The 6258-nt window shown below is 31.4% G+C and overlaps 1 long non-coding RNA gene across 1 annotated transcript; it reads left to right on the top strand.

The window, feature by feature from the left end:
• The first annotated feature begins 441 nt into the window (after positions 1–441).
• Positions 442–3613, top strand: LOC107397571 (uncharacterized). Its single transcript, XR_001574654.2, has 3 exons — positions 442–584; positions 3175–3511; positions 3562–3613. It is a non-coding gene; the product is annotated as an uncharacterized LOC107397571 (long non-coding RNA).
• Positions 3614–6258: the final 2645 nt, after the last annotated feature.

The following is a 6258-nucleotide window of genomic DNA, read 5'->3' as shown; positions in this document are numbered from 1 at the left end:
TAAAAGTAGTTCATATCGCCTTAAAAAATGAGATTTACATTACGTACCCGAATTTAGAGTGAGCAATACACCCTAGATAATAGATAATACATAAAAGTATGTAAACTGTGGTAGAAACAAAAAAGCAAACTGAAATAAAAAAGTAGTAATTTTTCATGATGAAGTACGAATATTACAAATTGAAGGTTAATTGACATTAGGAAACTGCTTACGGTTTATATAAAAATAAATTACAAAGCATTTATAAACCTTCTGATAATAACACTAACTACAGCGATAATAACACATAATTATTATGGTAAATACGCAAATAAATAATAATCTCCTTTTAAACTGACAAATGCTATTAGTTATCTTTGTCATGTTAATTTTATTAACTCTAAAGCCTTATTATCTTGATATCTTGTATAAAGATGTGCAAATAGGTACAGTGACTATAGCTAATAAATTTTCTTACTCAGGAAATCGCAAGTGTAACATTTCAAATATCTGTGTAATAGGTAGGCGTCACCTTACGTCTTAGGTAAATTGGCAGCTAACCAATTATACTAATGTGAAATACTCGTAACATCCTACACAGACATGTAAGACAATTTATTCTAGCACCCGTCCGAATTTTGTGCACAAGTCGCAAAGCGACGAGTGTCCGAAAGCACAAACGCCTGAATAATATTCCGAAACATTTTTTATACATTTTCTCTGTTTTATCTTTATTAGTCCTCTTTTCTTTAAAAAAAAATATTAAGAAATATTTGGGTATAATTTTTGAATAATTGGCAATACGAATCAATTGATAACTTTTAGATTAAAATTGACCTCACTCGTTGCACAGGTGTATCTATTCTATAAATTACGAATGGAATGTTTTTCTGGGCTACAAAGCATTTAATACGACCAAAAATGTACACACTGTTAAGAAATGGTTTATATGTCATTCGTTTTTGAGTTGTGATGACATTCTTAATTTTTTTAAATGACAAACTGACATTTTTGTTTACTGTTTTAGGTAGTACAAATTTTTATCTTTCTGGTAATAAAAAAATATATCAAAAATAATCCTAAAGGATCTCTTACATCTATACCTTAAATTTAAAAAAAAACGTAAGTGATTTTATTATTTATTGTACTGAAGAACGTCTTGAAGAATGTATTATAAAAATGTTTACTCGTATGGTGTGTTTTTCCACTTTTGCATGGTTAACTATAATTTAACGTCAACGGTTTTTTGTTCATAAGTGTATTTTGAAGTAATGCATTAAAGTGTATAATTTTCTAGGAATGTGTCGTTGATTTTTAATTTGCACTTTTATATTGAAGCAGTGAAGCATTCTTTTACCGACACGAAGTGGAAGGCAATAATCATCTGAGGAAGAGAAGAGGCTTTCCTCTAGTTTTCTAGTTCTACATATTATGATTTGTTCGAGGGGTTTATTAAAAAATATCGTTTTCCACCTTCCAACGATTCCATGACAGAACGTTATTTTTTCCGAAGAGAGGAAATAACGTCTTTTTGTGGTATAACATAAAATAAGGCAACTGACTTATTTAGTTGGCCATAACTTATTGTTTTTTTACCAGAAAGGCAAAGAAACGCACTACCAAATTAAGAGAAAAAAAATAAATAAAAAAAAGTCATTCGAAAAATCAAACATGACATCATTAAGTGCGCAAAAATCAATGACGTCATAAATTTTTAAATAATGTTAAAATGTACCATTTACAAAAATAAAGTTAACTTACTCCAGGCTATTTTTTAAATGACCCATAACAGGGTGCCGAAAAACCGGGGCACCAACTCAATGGTATGTGGTAAAGAAATGCTTACTTATAAGGTAAAACAGTAAAAAAATGTATCTATTGCAAAAAATCGAATTTTAAATAAATGATATGTGGCAACGTTGTCTGGCAATCGTGACTGCATAAAATTTGATCAACAATAAAAATGAATTATTTTTTAAACGGTTTCTTAAGAAATATTACCCAGTATTGGCACATGATTTTTTAATGAATTGTTATTTGTTTAAATTCAAAAAAACTGCTAGGGACTTATAGTAAATTTAATGAAAACTAGAGGCGTTACGAAAATAAGTTTGTAGCTCCATGATTTTTTTTAAATATGACGTAATCTACACTTGCTGCTCAGCAACGTACTACTGAGTTGGCGGGTCAGTTTTTGAGCATTCTGTACCTATATGAATTGTGTGCGTTACTTACACCCAAACTTTATACAAATCCTGTGTATATTACTTTATACCTTCCAGAAATTGTTAAATTGAAAAGAAATTTTAATTTAGTTACAATGTTACTAATAAGTAATAATAATAATAAGTAATTAACAATAATAATAAGTTAATAATATTAATAAGAGAGTAAAAGAACTAATTTTAATGCCGTGCAGCAAAAATAGTAAAATATTTTACTATTTTGTTTGCTGAAGATTACGGGGCAATGAACAACATTAAAAAATTCTTCCTGAAACGACCCCACGTATTTTTGATTGTGGATTGCAATATTTCTAATAGTTCTAAGTAACTAGGTAGTATTATTAGAAGATTATGAGACTGTTGTTCAATTTAATAACTCCTTTGTGAGTACCTAAATGTCTTTCCCTGTAAGGTAAAGTGCGAATATAAAGTAATTTGTCAATTAATTTACCAGTCAATTGTAAATGTTTTTTTGTACTCATAACGTTTAAGATAGTTATTTCTCACACGTTAGACTTTCCCGCACTGCGGTGTTTTTTACTTTGCAACAATGGCTAGAGACATTTAATAGGTTGGTAGCATTATCGTTGAGCTGGAAACGGTTATTTTTTTACGTTAAGTGACAGTTCTTATCAAATTTTGGTTGTTTGTCCTGTTACCAACCCATTGGCAAAAAACACTAGATTATAAAAAAATATTATTTTTAATTTTTTTGAGAAATTCGTTACAAAAATATTGTACTTACTTTGTTTGGAAAGCAATTTCCCACATTTGCACTTCATGCAGCACTCGCTACGCTCGTCCAGCAAACAAAGTGCTCATGTGGGAAATTGTACTTTCCAAACTCGTTAGTTAAATTACTATTTCTATACCTACCTGTCCTCTGAACTATTTTACATTTAAAATCTTCAAGATCCTCTCATTTTTAGAATTGTCTAGTCCTCAATAGTTGTTTTTTTGTTGTTTTTAGTTGTGTTACTGTTTTACGTTGTCTGCGAGAAGAATAATATCGAAAGATGTGCAATCAGCAAAATATATCCACAAAGAGAAAAGAAAACGAAATCTACTGGCGATGGCTGCGCAGAATTTATGTCCCTTTGTAGATAAACCCGACCAGATGACAGAACAAGAGAATACTAATAATAACAAAAAGAGAATATGGGACCCAAGGTCGCTGCATCTTTTTTAAGAAATAATCACGATCGTAAAAAGATTCTGCATAAAACAGTTCCATGTCGAGTACAATGCAAGGATACGCGAATCACTGCAGATATTTTACTGTCAAACCAGTACCAATGTAATTGATGGTAGGATAAAGTTCGATAGATGCATGACTATAACCTCATATATACTTCAGGCCATCGTGGGTGTGTCTGTGCATACTTCTTCAGACAGCTGTACTTAAACACGTCAATATCAATTGCTGAAAACATACCAGACCTGCCTTCCTGTATTGCCATTTGAGAAATTTGAGAAAATTTTCAACCCGAAAAAATCCACATCATCGCAAATAATTTGCATAACAATACCAGAACCGTTCTCAGTTTTTTCAACTGTGTTCAGTTTTTGATTGCTGAAATTAATTGAGATAAAGGCAATAATCGCGCCAGGGATCTTGATCATTGACTCCATGACTTGCCAAATTGTGCTGAGTTGCTGCAAATCCACCCACTGCAGGAAGGAGAATTCTTTGCACTCTGTGGAATCATTCGCTTACTTTTCGTTTTAGCCCCTTTTCGTTTTCCACAAAATTTCACCAATAACACGCAAGAAGTTTGTTCTTAGGTCAACGAGCTTGGAGAAAGCCCGCCGCCGTGTAATTACAGTGGCAAAATCGTGAGTGACACACGTGCTGCCTTCCTGACGTGCATCACATACCAGATAAATACCTTCTTGTACCGTATTCTTGTCAAGTGTGATCACTAACCGGTAAAAAAGCATCGAAATAAATCTAAATATGGCAAATTAAATTGATACAGTTCTGACACCCAATTAATACAACCGTTTTTTTCGCCAGGCACACCTGGCAGAACCTTCTTTTTTCCAACACATAAAAAACCAATTCTTCGTCTAGCTCCAGTCCTATTCGGGTTCAGCAGCCCGTGATTTTTTAACAAGTCATAATCGATTGCTTCACTTTTGTTATAAATAATTCATTGCTCTGCCCAAATCAACGACTGTCTGGACTGACATAATAATTGCACAATTTAATGACGAATTTTCGGCTAGAAAAGAACCACCAACGTTACCTCGTAAAATTTAACACTAGCAAGTTCCGGTAATACATTTGGACATTAAGTGGCGATAATTTAGCTGTAATTAATTTTTACAAGTATAATTATGTGGTTATAGTTCCTTTGTGGAACTTTTCCTCACGTGCGAGGAGCTTAGAATGGGTTTGATTAGCTTGAATTTTTATGGCGATGATTTTTTTAATTAATTACTTAAGGTGTTTACGAACATTGGAGATGTTCCGAGTGATAGCGCGCGGAATGGATAAAACTCCGTCAGATGTGGCTGTGGTCATCACGCAAAACAGAAATATGAAACGGTGTAATTCCTTTGTTTGAGGTTTCTTCCACATATAGCATCGATAATAACAAAAGAGGTAAATCAAGTGAAGTCAAATTTTACATCAGTTTAAGATAACGGAGGCCCCAGCAAGTTGGTAAAGTCTTTTAAATAAGGCCTTTAAATAATTGAAAAATAAATATTTGTTTACAAAAGTCGTAGATAATTAATCCTGTGCATCACCTAAAATTATTTTTTAATATACAGGGTGTTTCAGAAATGAATTTTTAAATATAACATTCAAAATTTTATTCAATTTCTGGACGTAGCATTTAATACTGATGGTTTCGATCTAAACGTGTATTAGTTCATCCTGCTCAGGTTTTGAAATAATAGTTTGTTTTTTTTGACAAAAATGCGCTTTGTTTAAACATTTATTACACAAAAATTAAAATTCGTACAAAAGTAAGACTTTCATCACTTAAAAAAAGGTCAAACTTACTACTGTAGTAATTGTTTAGCTAATTGCAATTAAAAATACAGACTGATCCAGAAATACTGAGTCTGTTGGCAACACTGGACTTAAATTTTTAAGGATACCAATGGAGTACTCTTCCAGTTAAGAACAATTTAACATTCTTGTGGGGTTGTACGTCAAATAATTGTCAAGAGAAATCGAATTCGGTTACATTGTTGCAAATTACGAGCACAAATACTTTCAAATGTGTTGCCAAGAGACTCGAGTATTTCTGGATCAGTCCGTATTAAAAAAATGAAGAAGATTGTTAAACGTTGAATAATATGAAAAAGTAAAATATGGTACATGAAATGGAAATTTATACTTAAATTTGTAGTAACTGTTTAGTTTAATGCAATTAAAAACTTAAAAAATCAAGAAGTTTTTTAAAATATAAATAATTTGAAAAAGTAAAATGGAACCCCTACTTTTTATTTTTGCTTCCCAAAGTTTATTTACTTAAATTGTCTCCCTAAAATTATAACATTTTAAATGTCTTTAATTTTTTTAATGTCTGAGAAGCAATAAGAGACGTCACTGTAAGCACCGGTTTATAGAAGTATCATTAACATAATCCGCAATTAAATACCTGACTAAATGATCGCGTGATCAAACTGAACAAATTTGATTGGTTTATTCGCGCGCGTTGTTAACTTTTAACGATGAATTAAAAGTTAATGAAGCTCTCTATAAACCGACCCTTAATAGGGTCATTAAGCGTCATTAACTTAATCTATAGTTAACAATTGATTAACTGATCACGTGACCAAATTAAAAAAATATGATTGGTTCATTTGCGATGTTAACTTTTAACAACGAATTAAATTTTATCAAAGCTTTCTATTATTATTAAAACCGGTTTAAAGAAATTATTAATGTCGCTTTCTGTTAGCCGGTTCTAAGGCCCGGTTTACAAAAAGCGAAATTAAAATTTAATTGCGAATTAAACTAATTCGAATTAATTTGTCATTTAAAATACATTGACAATTGTCAAGTTAATGTCGAATTAAATTAATTGAGATTAAA

Source organism: Tribolium castaneum, chromosome 1 (genome assembly GCF_031307605.1).
Source record: "Tribolium castaneum strain GA2 chromosome 1, icTriCast1.1, whole genome shotgun sequence".
NCBI lineage: Eukaryota > Metazoa > Arthropoda > Insecta > Coleoptera > Tenebrionidae > Tribolium > Tribolium castaneum.
The sequence above is the reverse complement of the archived record's forward strand: the minus strand, read 5'-3'. Positions and strand labels throughout refer to the sequence as shown.